The sequence below is a fragment of the Populus alba genome, chromosome 18, assembly GCF_005239225.2.
Source record: "Populus alba chromosome 18, ASM523922v2, whole genome shotgun sequence".
Classification (NCBI taxonomy): domain Eukaryota; kingdom Viridiplantae; phylum Streptophyta; class Magnoliopsida; order Malpighiales; family Salicaceae; genus Populus; species Populus alba.
Window position 1 is genome coordinate 11878857 of NC_133301.1, and position 15772 is coordinate 11894628.

General features: G+C 31.4%; 1 pseudogene; it reads left to right on the forward strand.

The window, feature by feature from the left end:
- Positions 1-10174: 10174 nt before the first annotated feature.
- On the forward strand, positions 10175-15575 carry LOC118034256 (preprotein translocase subunit SCY1, chloroplastic-like; annotated as a pseudogene).
- The last annotated feature ends 197 nt before the right edge of the window (positions 15576-15772 follow it).

The following is a 15772-nucleotide window of genomic DNA, read 5'->3' on the forward strand; positions in this document are numbered from 1 at the left end:
AATGTTAGGCTATAACGATTTCATGATTTAGACCATAGATTTAGCTTATTAATTTAGGTTGGCTCGACTTTCATTATCCGAATTATATATTTGTAACGCTAATCTAAGTTGCATTAGACTTTTTATTATCTTTTTACTCAATTTCATCCGCCATATTTAATAAAATGAGAATAGAGTTACAGTGATATTTTTTTTTTTGAAAAAAAATATTTTTTTTCGGTTTATTGTGATTATTTAAAAAAATTATCTATTTGCTGACATTATTCCTTTTTTTTTATCATTAAATTAAAATAGAACCACTCGCAATTTTATCTTCCTGGTTGAAAATACGTTTGTGTTACTTTAACATCATTTTCTAAGCAATAAAAAAAAGAGAGAGTCGACCCCACAGCGTAGCATGGTACACGACTAGTTAGCAGGCAAACCGGAAAGCATCTTGCATGGTAGGGAGATAATGAATTGAATGTGGACGAGATCTCAAATTGAAAGATATTAATCGATGCATGTATTGTTGCCTTCATGCATCCATCAATATAAATGAATTGGTCTATTTATTGACTCCAGCCATGCATGCGTGCTAGCTCCACATTTAATTATTATGGTCTTCTTAATTGATGCATCCAATACCCTTAAGTACTTAATTTTAAGTATTGGAATGTATAGAAATTTAATATAATAAAGAGAAATACACACTAAATGTACGTATACGTTGTGTGTATATTTTTAAACTTATTGCAAGAAAAAAAAACAGAAATTTACATATTTTATAACAAAAACTTCATGCACCGTGGAAAGTTTTATGCATTCATAGAATAAAAATATATCATAAATTTATGTAAAAAGGCATAGGGATATATACAATTAAAAATCCAACAATGAGATTGAGCATGTTAGGTGTGATTAAATAATATAACAAAATGCAAATAAACAAATAAAGTGAGCTGTTTACAAAATTGCTTGGGAAGTTTTTGTTTTAATTTATATTGAATTTCATAATTGAGTTAGGATTTCATTCCCAAGACTTTAAGAAAAGTGACTCATTCTTTTTTTTTCTTATTTCTTTTATGATGAAAGATAATTTATAATTGTTAGAGAATAATATAAACTATATTTTAAAATTTTATTTAAAAATTTAAGTTATTGGATTTAAATGATTTTTTGATATAATATTAAAATCTTGACGATTAAACGGTCACAATTTTAAATTTCATCATTCTCATTTTATTTGATGAAATTAAGTAAAAAATAGTGATGAACAAGTACAAATTTCAAACCCTTAAGACTTTTACTTAAATAAATTAAAATATTATAAAATAATATAAACAATATCTTGAAGTTTCACCTAACAAATAATATCCAAATTAAAGCTAGTAAGTGGCTAGTGAAAAATATACACTCTACAAATAATATTTTATTTCTCTATCATAATAATATTTTTTTATTATTATATTCTCCTTTCATCAATATTTATTATCATGTTTCCATTAAAGCATCTTTCAAGTAAAGTTTTTACATGTATTCTATATTTGAAGGGATAGATGAATTAACATTTGTATTTTTTTTCCTAGTACAGTGTCCATGTCATAACTAACAATATACCAAATCAATTATTCAAAGGATTTGTTGGATTTGACAAAATTTTAATAAAGTCTTCCCTTATACGGGCCTATCAAAAAATTTATCATGTTATATCCTGCATAACACATATTTCTATATAACTCCACACAGATATCTCATGCATACCACCAATTCATTTATTAATCTATTAGAATTCCTCACAGTTATTTATTGTCAATTATATCGATATTTTTATTTTTATTATTATTATTATTATTATTATTATTATTATTATTATTATTATACTATAAGATCGACATAATAAATACATGATAAAAATTTAACATAAAAGGGTTTAATTTATGATATTTAAGTAAGGTTACATAACTAAACATATCTCAAAAGAAAATTATTACAATGACATAATACTTAAATTACATTGACTCTATACCTAGGAAAATAAAAGCTAATGACTAATATTAGCATGACCCATCAAATGAGATGAACCTACAAAGAATATAGTATTTTAAACATAAAATTAGATATCAATTTATTATTTTATAATTGTATCCCCCAAAACTAACACAATCAATTTAATATATGTAAGGGTCCTAGATTTTTGCCACTGTATTATAAATTTATTAATCCATTTGTACCAAATAAGTCATTACTAAATTATACAAAATTAAGATTTGTATCAGTTTCCTTAGTCACCGTCCATAGAATGACTAAATATTTTATTTTTTATTATAATTGCCATCTACATGAATCACTGAACAAGTCGAATTTATTTTCTTTGTCACCGTCAACATGGTTAACTAAATATCGGAATATCCTTATATGTTTTGTCAATAAAATCAATAACACCAATATCATTTTCTTAGCTACTGTCATATATAGCATGCTAAGCATCAAAACATTTTATATATCGAGCAATATTGATATCAATTCCTTATCTACCGTTAACATGGTAGATTAAGTATCAGAACATCTTACATGTCTGTCAATATATTGAACATTATTGATATTAATTTCTTAACTACCATTAACATGATAGACTAAGTATTAGAATATCTTACATGTCTATCAATATATCCACTAATATTGATATCAATTCTTTAACTATTGTTAACAAACTATCTGGTTTATGATCTTTTCAATATATTCTTGATGATTAAATAGTAATTATATTGATTAATATCAATATTAATTTCTTAGCTATTCTTAATGGTAATGAGTGAACCCTACTTTGATATTAACTTCAAATGTGTTTTTTTAACTATGTTTTTGAACAAAATCTCCAACACTTGTAACTAAATTTTTAAATATAAATAATATAAGTGGAATCATAAAAACTTTTTATTGAAACCGGAATATTTAACCACATCAAATTAATTCTAAAAAGGTTTGATTAAATTTAAAGATTTTAGGGATTAAAAACAGTTACTAGTTATTTCATAATTGAGACTTTAAGAAAAACATTCACGAAATTGAAATCCCATATAAAAAAATTAACACTGGATTTGTCCAAATTTGAGCGATAAATTGAAACTAACCTTTCTTCAATCACATTAGATCGGATCCACTACATGTAAATTAATACATGAAGTAACCTAACAAAACAAGTAAATTGCAAGAAACATTCAGAGATATAAAACTTGACAGAGAAAACTGCTCGGAATCAACAAAAAGCTAAACATTGCAAGCAGGAAAGACAAACTTTGTCTTAGTCAAGTAATGCTTTTAACCTACTCTTTTCTTTTGCAAATGATATCTCTCAAGCCTAGCTCGCTGTCTCAACCTACTTTGCTTATTGTTTTGCTGTTGCAGTGTTCTTTCAAAAGATAAAGGTTCAAAACGAAAACCTAAAATAAACTGCATGCCACCCTCTCCCACGCCTATACTCAACCATATCATAACCTCTGCCTTTGCCCGCAAAACAATCCAGGTCCCACCTCAGATTACCTAAACCCTTCAAAAGAAAAGGATTGTCTTCGAAGCTAGCGAACACTGAATGCATCGCCTCTTTCTTCCTGCCTTTTAAAAGTGGAGCCTGCGTCGACTGATGGCTTATTATATTAGGAAAAGGGTTGGGAGTGCTGCGGTCATGGTTGCACCGATATTTTAATTCTTTCTCGAGCTCATCGATTAGAAAGAAACTCTTTAGTTCTTTTTGGTTTTGAAAATCTGGTCAATCAGGGAATAAAGAAGAAGATAATGCAGGTGTTTATTTAATTTAAATAAACAATGTAAATGGAATGTAAAAGGCACTTGTGGTTGGAGGCATGGAACAGGAAGATGACAAAGGACAGCATCATGCATTGCCTTTTTCTTGCTCTTCTTTTCGTGGATATGCAGGCTTTTAGAGCTCCATGCTTGCCTGTTCTCTCTCTCTATTATTGAATTAATAATCCAATCAACTTTAATTTTTGCCCTCACCTTTTCTTCCCAGTTAATCAAGTGGGTCTCTGTGTAACTTGGGCATTCGCTTTGCTTGCTATAATCCTTGTAGTTGGGGCAGTACTCTTTCTATTTAGACGACGAGAGGTCCAATCTGCTCGATACTTCACTATGCAAACAGGTGGTCTTGAAACTTGACCACTCCAGTTAGGGAAATGATTAAAAATCATCCAAGGTGCATGCTCTCCATGATTGAAATCCGGATGCATGCCTGCATCCACCCTGGTTAATTTAATAGTATACTGAAAAGATGAGAGGATAAGGCACCCAGTAGTATATATAATTTACTAAGAAAAAAAGGCAGAGATCTCAACCATACCCGATTGAATTTGCAAAAAAGACCAAAAAGTTGGTAGGGCTTTCAGGAAAGGGGCCAAGAGCTACAACTAAAATAATAATAATAACAATAAGAAGAAGAAGAAGAAGAACAGTGATGCAGACCTCCCCCAGCCACAAATTCTATATCTTCTCTTAGTGGTAGTAGTTAGTAGGTTAATACAAGAAAAATCTGCCTGGTTTGGGACCATGCAATGGTAAAAAGATCCCTATTGTACCTTATTGTATTTGAATCCTAATATTATATACACCCTCCTGTGCATGTCGGGTACATTTCATGCAACTGAGCTGGCTTGACCACACTTATTAACTAATAAACTCCATCATCAGTTTTTCTTTTAGGGTTCCAAGTCCGTGATTGACAGCCTCACCAGTAGGCCAAAACATTTTAGTTTCTGAATCTTTCATGTTTGCATGAAGAACAACAAGACGAAGATCATGATTTGAGAGGACCGGATCTGGGCCAGTATCATATGCCATCATCACCGGCGACAACGCCATGTTTTCTTGGTTGGTGGGTTGCAAATTGGGTCCTTGTCTGCCTTAATTAATAAATTTAATCCAAGTGACCCTCCATTGGAGTTCTTGTACAAGTCTCAGTTATTTTCAGGAAAAAAAAAGATTTTCAGCAAACATGAGGCTCGAAGCATCGCATAATATAAAGGAAACGACACGGTGGAGATGGGCTCAGACCGAACCCAAATTGCGGACCCAGCCCGATGATGAAACTAGTCTTAAACCAAAATGCGATGACTTCAAAACCTAGGCCTGTTGGTGTGGTGGGTTCAAACCCAAGCCCACTAATGCTCTCGTTTTTGTGCTTCAGAAAATTCTCCTAGGCACGTCAAATAATGTTAAGGCATGTTCACTACAATAAGACCATCCATATAAGCACCTCATCTTATAAGTTAATAATAAAGTCGCTCATTTGACTGCTCTGTATTACAAATTTACAGTATGGTCGCCTACATGATCTTTATTTTACAAGTTGGTTGTGCAATCACCCACGATAAAAGTAATTGTTTTGCATGATTATCCATATGAGTAGAGTACTCACTATATCTACAACTGTACTATGCATCAAGCAAGTTTGTATGATTCTTAGATGCATAAATACTCATGAATCACTAAGAATGAATCATGCTCATTTTTAATTATAACACATTACATTCATTCTATATCCTTGCTAGCTTATACATCAAAAGGCCTTGTATTATATATAGGTGACTTGTTCTTTCCTTAGCTAAAAAACTAGAAACAAGTGAGAATGTTTATGGAGGTTGTGTTAGCTGCCTAGGAGCAAATTAAGGCCTTACATGTTCCTCCACATGTGGCTCCATCACATACACCTCCTATTGCAAACAAAAACTCTAGTTCGAGGAAAGAACAAGTAAAAATGACATGCAAAAACAAAAGGGAGAGTCGTCGTTGTTACATCTCACATAAAAATCACTCCCACCATCATGTAAAGCATTCATCAAGTGGATACTCCAAATGTGACAAAGGCAAGTCCAAGGACAAGTCAACATAGAGTCATCATTATCACCACTATCTTTTATCAAGGACTCTTTTTAAAAGCTTTGGAAAAAAAAAAAAAAAAGACTTGGAATGAATCTTTTTTCATGATTATAAAGATCATTGGTGTGGAGGTGTACAACCCTCTTAATGTGGGGGGGTTCTTTGTTAACTAAAAGAGTGTTTGACATTGGTTTTTTAAAAAGATTTTATCACCATAAAAATAAACCTAAATAAATTAACAAGCTCACAGATCTAAAAAAAAGGGTTCTTTATTAACTAAAAGAGACATGAGCAAAGCATGTGTCATAGCTTAAAGCTTATCATGTGAAATAGAGAGCTATATGCAAAATCCTTCTGACCATGTTTTATGGGTCATCCTAGATGTGGTACCATAACTTGGATCGCGAATCCATCAGTAACTTCAAAGATGTTTATGCAAAGTTCTTATCTCATTTTAGAATATCTAAAGGATTTAATGAGAAATGTTTAAAGTGAAAGGCTTACTTAAGCCAGTTGCTACAAGCACCTTGATTAATGGGGTCTATGAACGGTCTTTATGAAAAAAGATTATACACTTTTCAAAAAAAAAAACCCTCATAAAAATTAAGTTAAATTAATGATCGATTTTATAAAATAGAGTTTTATTTTCTATGTAAAACAAATCAAGAGATAGATGATCAAAACACATTAAAAAAAAAAATAGTGACCTTTTCATAAAAGGCAAATAAAAGTTCTATTTGATTTCTCAAATTTATTTTTCTTGTTTTTCATCCCTATCCTTCTAGATTATTATTTTTTGGTCATAAACTTTATTTATTTTTGTCATGTCTCGGTCCTTGAAGATCAAAAGAGGAGGGAGAAAGTCAACAAAAAATTAAGAAGAGAGAAAGTTATTGGGTGGTTGGATTCTAACCAGTAATAACTTTGACATTGTGTTTGATTTTAAAAACAAATTAACGAAAGTGGTTTTCACCTTCAATAATAATAATAAAAAAAGATACAGGCTTAAAAAGTTTTTTTTATGTTTTGTTTGATTTGGGTTTTTAAGAATATTTAAGGGTGTTTGAGGGTTTTCGGTAGGATTATTAAGCTTTCTATGATGATTTTTTTAATGTGTTTTCAAGTAAAAATAAATGAAAAATTAATTTTTAAGGTCCAAATATGTTGGTTTTTTATTTTTCAGCCACTGGAGGTGGCTGGAGCTTGAACTAGGCAACAATAAGTCATTTGACTAAACAGATAACGTGTTTTAGTACGGATTAAAAAAATAAACAGCATGTTATTCGCTTCTTTGAAGAGAGAGAGAGAAAAAAAGGCACCTGAGCTTTTTTTAAATCCAGGTGCAAGAGCTTGGCCTTCCAAGCTTGTGCGCTTAGCTTTTTAATTTATTATTATTTTATAATAAAATACTTTCCAATTAGGATTGTTAGAATAAAATTTAAAAAATCCTTCAAATATGCCTTACTTTTCAAATAAGATGTGAGATTTTAATTTTTTTTTCAATTAATTTATAAAACATCCATATAAATCTAATATGCAAAATTTTATGTGAATGTTTTACATAATTTTATGAATACTCAATGAGAATAATTTGTTTTTTTATGTTAACTTTTTACATAATATTTTCAAATTAATTTGTTTTTAACTCTTTTGTACTTCTACATCATAATTATCCACAACATTTTTTTATTTTTTTTATTAAAATTTACTTTTCATGTGATGTAAAGTTTTAATTTTTGAAACTATTCTTGTAATAAAAAAAAACATAAGTATTTTGTAAAAAAAAAAAAAAACATGGATAAGGTGTTGTTCTAGGATTTAGGCAATACAAACATTTAAAAGGGAGTGAATTATATATGTAAGGTAAAATTATAAATTAAATTTTGTATCTATAAGACTTTTCCAGGTGTTTAGAATGTTACTTTCACTTTCTACAATTTAGTTAAATGGGATAACAATTAAGTTCTTTATGAGGATTTTTGTCAATTTACACCTAACCTTATTTTTGGATTATTACAAGTTAAACAAGGGTGTTTATAGATTGTTTTTGAAAGGGAGTATGCTTAGATTTTTGTTTTAGGAGTTTCACTCTTCTTTTGGGTAAGTGAAAGGTTATTTATAGGCTTAGAAAAGAAACCAGTCATTAAACACAATTTTCTACTAATTGACAAAATTGGTTAAACCATTTTATAATCGGTCATATTGTTTTGAGAATTAATCAAGCATTTTTAGAGTTGTTCAGACCATTTTGAAGAACCTCAAAAGTTTATGGAAATTTTTCAAAAATAGCTAGACTAGTTTGAGAAACAATCTAATCGTTTCTCAAAATGATCTGATCATTTTAGCTATCGTCTTGCCATCTCCAAAACAACGAGACCATTTTGGTTATTGTCCAGATTTTATCTTATTTTTTTTGTTTTAGTCTTTTCATGGTTTTCTTTGATTCTTTTAGGGTTGTTTAGGTTATGTGGACATTATAAAGTGTTCTAAATAAGTTTAGTGTTATTTGACAAAATTCTATGACAAATTTTGTTATAGATCACTACATTACTTTATTTGAAAATTTTAATTTGATCTTTAAAATTTTTATTTTTTACAATTTGATCCTATCTATGTTTTCTCGCATTTTGGTCCTTTAAAAAAGGAGAGAAACATTCAATTAACCATCTTTTTGCCACATAAAAGATCAATCTTGATATCATTAGGTTCGTCTTTACGAGAAGAATTGTACAAGGATGGTTTAGCCCTTTAATTATACTATAAAAAATATATCAAAAATCATAAAAATAAAATAAAATTAAATTCAATTTGATTTTGAGTTTTTTGATTGATTATAGGGAGTTTTGGGGTTTTAAATTTGATTGTTGAATTTCATATATATATATATATATATTTTTTTCTTTGAAAAAAATATGTTCAAATTTGGATTTTAAGATCTAAAATACTCCACTCCAATTTTTTGATCATAAAAGATGGGAAAAATTAGTTGAAGAGGATAACACCTTTTTTTTTTTATCATGGCGAACAATTTATTATCTATTCATTAAAAAAAAAAAAAAAAAACGAGAAGTCATCCATAAAAAATATGCAAATACACATGTCTAGACTTTATATCCAAGCACACTGAGCTTTTTACTATATGCCATGGGTTCGGCCTTGACCTTCTAGGCCCTACAACACCTAACTTTTTTTAACAAGCTAGGTGTGTGGGTTTAACATGATTCTTTTAGCCCTTCCTCTTTTTTCTTTAGTTAGTTAATTAATTATTTTTTTATTTTATAATAAAATACTCTTTAAATAAAATCGTTAACATTATATATGAAAAATGACCTGATTTGGTCATAAGTTTCAATTAAGATTAGAGTATCTTATGGTAATATTAATAATTATATTATGATATATAATATATATTAACCTAATATGCATAATTGTTTTTAAAAATTTGCTCATGAATATTTAATGAGAATAAAATATCTTATTTTTTATTTTTATTATCAGGTTTTTTATATTAGTTTTCTCACATTAATTCTTCTTTTTGTTTTTTTATATGGCTGTGTTAAAATTGTTTAGACAAGGTTTTTGATCTTTTTATTGAAACTTGTTTATCATGATGATTTTTTTAAATAAACATGCTTATAATTAAAAAAAATTATCAAAATAAAAAGAAATTCTTTAATAAAGAATAAACATTTGATTAAAAGAATGCATAATCTCTTCTCAGTTTAAATCATTAAAAGTCTTATAAATATTTATTCTAATTGACTTGAATTTTTATTCCAAAAAAATCATACTACTTATAAAGATGATATTTTTTTATAAAAATAAATTTATCAATAAAAGAGGATTTTTACTATAGAAATATATTTTTTTTCTTTATTGCAAATATTTATTTTAATTACTATAAAATTTAAATATAAAAAAAATTCTACGAACAATGCACTTAATGAAAAACATTTTTTGGAATCATTCTCATTTTTTTGTTTTTGAAATTTAAAAATCACTTAATGAACAATGTACTTAATGATTTTTTTTTTTAATGAAAAATCATCTCAATCTAATAAATTTTAATTTAAAAACCTTAACAATTTAAGTGATTTTTACAATAATAGTAGGATTGTCTAAAAAAACAAAATTAAAATTTGCTGATACCATTTTATAATTTGACGTTAATGTTTCTGAACAATATTAGATCGTATCCTTATGGACCGAAATTTAATTTGAAAGAGTAACACATATAATAAAATAATCAAAACATATCCTTAATTTGTTTGTAAAATCTTGAATTAGGAAAATATCCCACAAGTGAATTTGGTGAAAAGAAAAAACCGTTTACAGTTGAGGATCCACTTCCAGCAAGAGGAGAAAAGGAATATCCTTGCACTAGTAGTTGTGGACTTGTAGTAGAAAACTTGTACTAATACAAGAGAAAACCAAAAATTAAGTGTTGGGAGAAGATCATGTTGTTAACTGTGAGAGAAGCATGTCCTTGCTCGCCAATTAGCTTCAACCTCTCTCGTATCAACCCCACAAGAGCCTCTCAAAGACTCAAAACATCAGTTTGCAGAGCCAGCTTCTCTGTCCAGCCAAAACCCAACACCAAGTCGTGGAACACTACCCTTAACGCCAATAGGTACTTCTTTTTGCTTTTTCAGGGACACCCTTTTGTGTTTTTTCACTTATTGTCATTTGGTTCCTTCAATTTAGATTTCTGTACCTTTATCCAAAATGCGTTTTGTTTGTTTGTTGGTAATTTGGTCTCTCTTTACGTCAATTTGTCTGTCCCATGCATTGCCTGGCAAGGGGAATAATAATTTGAAAAGGCTTTTCTTGGTTTCTTGAGCTATAGGTGGTGGTGATGTTGTTATTCAATATAAAAAGCTTTCTGATCGTGTTATGGTTCTTCTACTGTGTGTGTGTGTGTTTGTCTGGATCGAATGGACATTTAGGAGAAGCGAGGGAAATGAAAATTGTTCATAATAGGACTACGGGTGCTGGGTGTAAACCAAAAGAACCCAAATTGAAAAGGCAAGGTGCATATGTTCGATCAAAATTGGAGATTGAAATGAATCGATAATCGCTAGAGTTGTATAACGGCGATACTTTCTGAGAGGTTTAGACACGAGCAGCTAGAAGTTGTTCACAACCAATGTCAGTTCAACTTGGTGTGCAATGTTGATTTGTGAAAAGCCAGGTTTATCTGCTAAGATTTCGTACTGAAATGTGTAAGAAATTAGCTTTTTTAGGTCAACAATCCTGCAGTTTCTTGTAGCCATCAAAGTGGGGGTTGTTTGAAGGAGAAACGTAGTGTTTGTACTTAAAAACTCCAAATAACTCCCCTCTAACTAGGCTTGGTACCATCCCCTGTTATGATTGAAGATGTTCTGCTTGATTTTCATTCTTACTTCCATAATTCCCATTTCCTCCTTGGAAATTAAGCAGCATATTTCTGCGTTTTGAAAAATCAATCATTACATGTCTTAAATGGAAGCTAAGGTAATGTAGCTCCTAGTTTCTGTCATTGCTCTTTGAATCAGGCAAACCATACTCTTACCGAATTTAACTTTTACTGCCTAGTTTAAGGCCTTGAACTTTTCATTTCAGTAAGCTCTAAAGATGTCTAGGTTTTAATAGTTGTTTTTTCATTTGGAAATTATTCCATTCAAAATTTCCCCACCTAACATTTTCCTATAAATGTTTAGTTTTCTGTTGTTGTAATCTCTCTCTCTAGCTGACTTGAATTCCTTTGTAACCGTGATTGCTCCAGTTTTGATCCCTTGGGTATTAATTCAAATGTACCATCCAGTCTAAATGCTTCCTGGGAAAGTCTTCTAGCCTTCTTATCGCCAATATTTGAGAGTGCTTCGAGTACAAAAAAAGATAAGCGAGGAATTGCAGGTCTGTTTCTGGCTTAATGTCTTATGATATTCAAGTTGCAAATGTATTTTTTATCTCCTAGCAATTGAGTGGGATGCTTTGACTCTTGGCAGCTGCAATCGAGGACAGTTCCATTGATTTTGGTGATTTCTTCGAAGGCCCGTTACCAGGAAAATTTCTCAAGCTTTTGGGGTTTCTGGCTCTATCCCGTCTTGGGATATATATACCCCTTGGGTGGGGTAAATCAGGAGGCATTCGCTGGAAATTTAGATCAGAATAGCTTATTGAGCACTTTGGATTCACTTTCTGGGGGAGGCATTGGTAGACTTGGAATATGTTCACTAGGAATTGTTCCCTTTATCAATGCCCAGATTGTGTTTCAGCTTCTTGCTCAAATTTATCCCAAGTTGCAAGATCTTCAGAAGAGAGAAGGTGAAGCAGGAAGAAAGAAAATTTTTCAGTATACTCGGCATGCTTCAGTTGGTTTCGCAAATAGTACAGGTAAGCAGCTCAATGTTCACCTGAATAATGTATTAGCTAACATGAACCTAGATTCATCACATAACCCGCTAAGTGTTGTTCCAAAAATAATTTTGTAACGTTTTGTAGTTGCTAAAATTTGTGATTGTCATATATATTTAGGTCAGATCTTTTGTTAAGATGTGAAAAGAAAAACCATTAACACATCTATGAGTACTTCAGTCAACAAAGTTATAGTTGTGAATTATGAGATCAATTTATTGCAAAGTAATTTTCGGAGTCTGAATATACAAACTAGTAGCATATTATAAGTACTTGTCATATAGCAGCATCACGTATCTGTCTGTGAAGGTGTTGAACATTAAATATCTTGCATTTGAAACTCTTAAAAACAGTTGATGTTCTCAACAGAGTACCTGGAAATGTATTCTACAAAATGATGCCAAGTTATTTTTTGTTTTCTATGACAGGCAATTGGTCAGGTTCTTTACCTCCGTCCTTACGTTGATGACTTTAACACACAGTGGGTTCTAACATCTGTTACTTTATTGACACTTGGCTCTGTGTTTACAACTTACATTGGAGAACGAATTTCCGATCTAAAACTTGGAAATGGTACATCGCTTTTGATATTTACAAGTATTATTTCCTACTTGCCGGCATCTTTTTGGTCGGACTGCTGCAGAGGCATTTCAGGATGGTAACTATGTTGGACTTGGCACCATCATCTTTTCGTTCTTCCTATTAGTTCTTGGTATTGTCTATGTTCAGGTAATTGTTAACCAATTTTTTGATAAAACTTGATTTTGTGGAAGAAACAAAATTTTAATGAATATTACAACAAAGGATTTCAGGAGGCAGAAAGAAAGATTCCACTCAACTATGCCTCAAGATATACCAGCAGAAGTGGTGGGCTTCAAAAATCTGCTTATCTACCCTTTAAGGTTTGTATTTTATGCTCTTGTATCATGTATTTTAAATTCTATGAATTTGAAATCTTTGATTTGACTCATTCCTATTCAGAATGCTTTGTTGGTCAATTTCCTGATATGTACCTTTATTTTCAACTAGGAGTAATTAACTAGTCATTTTCTCACACTTGGACAAAATTAAGAACAAAGTCCCCAAATTTCGATGTTAGAACTATGCCAATGTATTTGTATCTATGATTGGGTATAGCCATTGACCTGGCTTTGATATGATATTTTTCCGATTAAGCATATCAACTGCATGGGTTCTGTCATTCATGATGATAATCTTCATAACAGAGTGCCTCAAATGGGTTCCTCTGTCAATTCCAAAACTTATAGAACTTCAGTTATCATAAAAGTAAGAGCAGCTCGATGCTCACTAATGAGAATAATTGAAGGTGAAATTACCTCTTCAACTTGAACAGAAAAATTTATCCATAGAAGATGAGGGGAAATGCCATACCTCTTTCTTTGGGAGGATCAAGGGTCAAAAGCCTGGCTTTTTTGAGGAATGCATATTGTTTAAAAATCCTTCTGTGGAGACATGATCTTTGGAAGGACAATTTTAGCTTGTTACCCACTTGCTTTACTGCTTGTGTATAAAGAGAGGCAATCAATGATGAATTCATGCATTCCACGTCACCCCTTTGCACCCTTGGATCTCTTTCAGAAACAATCAAGCTAATCTCATTTGATTTCCTGTTTGTGCAGGAGTGTCTTGTTTATCTTGTTACTTGTATTTTCTTTATTTTTCTCGGTAAAGTTCTCTTCTTCCGTCAAAAGAAAAAAATTACCATCTTATTACTTTCATAATTTCCCCACATATCAGCAATGGAAACTCTTGCATCATTGGGTTCTTGCTCTTTGAGAAATTGGTGTTACCTTGAGCCTCTTACTATTAGATTAGTTTTAGCTCTCTAGAAAAGAGGGAAAACAGAGACCTTGCTGTTACTTCAGCATCGTTAGTTCAACTTACAGAACTCTTATTCTCCAACTCCCTAACAGTGAGAAATAACAAGCATTATTGAATAATGTTTGATGATAGTATGTTAATCTATGACCTCAATAGGACTACCTTTGACATTCAAAAGTTACGGCTGATGATTTGTCTTCCAAATATTTTTTGTTCTGTGAAACTTATGCATGATCTCACCACCTTAAGCTATGAGCCTGAGCATATTCCCACGGCATGGGATGTAATACAGAATCCAGTATTGAAAGAATCCTGGGGAGGAAATGAAGATGATTATCATACAATTTACATACTATGTTATGTATCTTGCATGCACACCTCTTTAATTGAGTTGTGATGAGATGGCTTCCTGTGGTTGTCTGTCTTCCATTCAGGTTTAATTTGTCTTTATTTTCATATCATGCTTTCATTGAGCAGGTAAATAGTTCTGGGGTGATGCCAATTATCTTTTCTACGTCATCATTGGCTCTTCCTGGGACCTTAGCGCGGTTCACTGGAATATCTGCACTGAAGAAAGCTGCATTGGCTTTGAACCCAGGAGGTGAGCATTTGCTACTTTGGCTGGTTGTGTTAAAAATGACAGGATGTTAGTTGATTGGAAACAGTTTCTTTGCACAAACAAAATTATTGATTATCAACCTAGTTGAAATGAGCCTTACCCAGGTTTTGGAAGCTATTTTTCTCTGTGCTCATTTGAGGGCCTTGTCATGGTGCTTAAATTGCTCAAATACTCTTGACTGTTTACCATCAACTCAGCTTACTCCCAAACCAATTCAATGTTTATGGTAGGATGCTGTGCTCTGTCTTCCTTCCTGTCTTAGTATGGTGATTGAGGCTCTGTTTCAGGGTTACCTTAGGGTGGGGTAGGATGGGTGGCTGTTTATCTAGCCCCTTATTTTACTTCAGAGTTGTAATGTTGTGTAATCCAGGAACCAAACCATTGATAGTAACTGCATGAGATGGAATACAAGAAAATAGAAGAAAAGAATTTGCCATCAATAACTTTAATTTGGTGGGTTCTGCTTTCTTTGTCGGTGTAAAACAAATAGATCTAGTTTAAACTAACTGGATAAATGTTTGCAGGTTCTTTCTATCTCCCAACCAATATCCTATTAATAGCGTTGGCAATCCCTTGTTTATGTTGGACAGAGTTGTAAATATGGTCGACTGTTTTTGGCGGACGGTGAAAACGGCAGAGAGGGGTAAAAAGGAAAAGAAAGCAGTTTAGAGAAGAGGGAGATGTTGATAGATTAACGGAATCTTTAGGCAGCAATGTCTCACTTTTCTTTTATTAAGTTCTTTTATATGCTTCTTTTTTTTGCCATAGGATTTTATAGTATTTTGTCATAGATATAAATATTTATTATTTACGTGGACCACGATTAATAAAAATGAGGCATTCCTCCTGTTATAGGTTTTTTTTCTTCTCATTTTATTTTATCCCCCCCACAATAATTCAGCGGTAGCCATTGATGGTGATATCTCGCAAGGTGCTAGCAACTTAATCGATGAAATTAATTTTTTTAAACAGAGCTTCAACTTATCCCTTTACATGGCAAAATCTCAAGAAGATAACTAGGGGAGTTGAGTTCGTGCTTGGGAT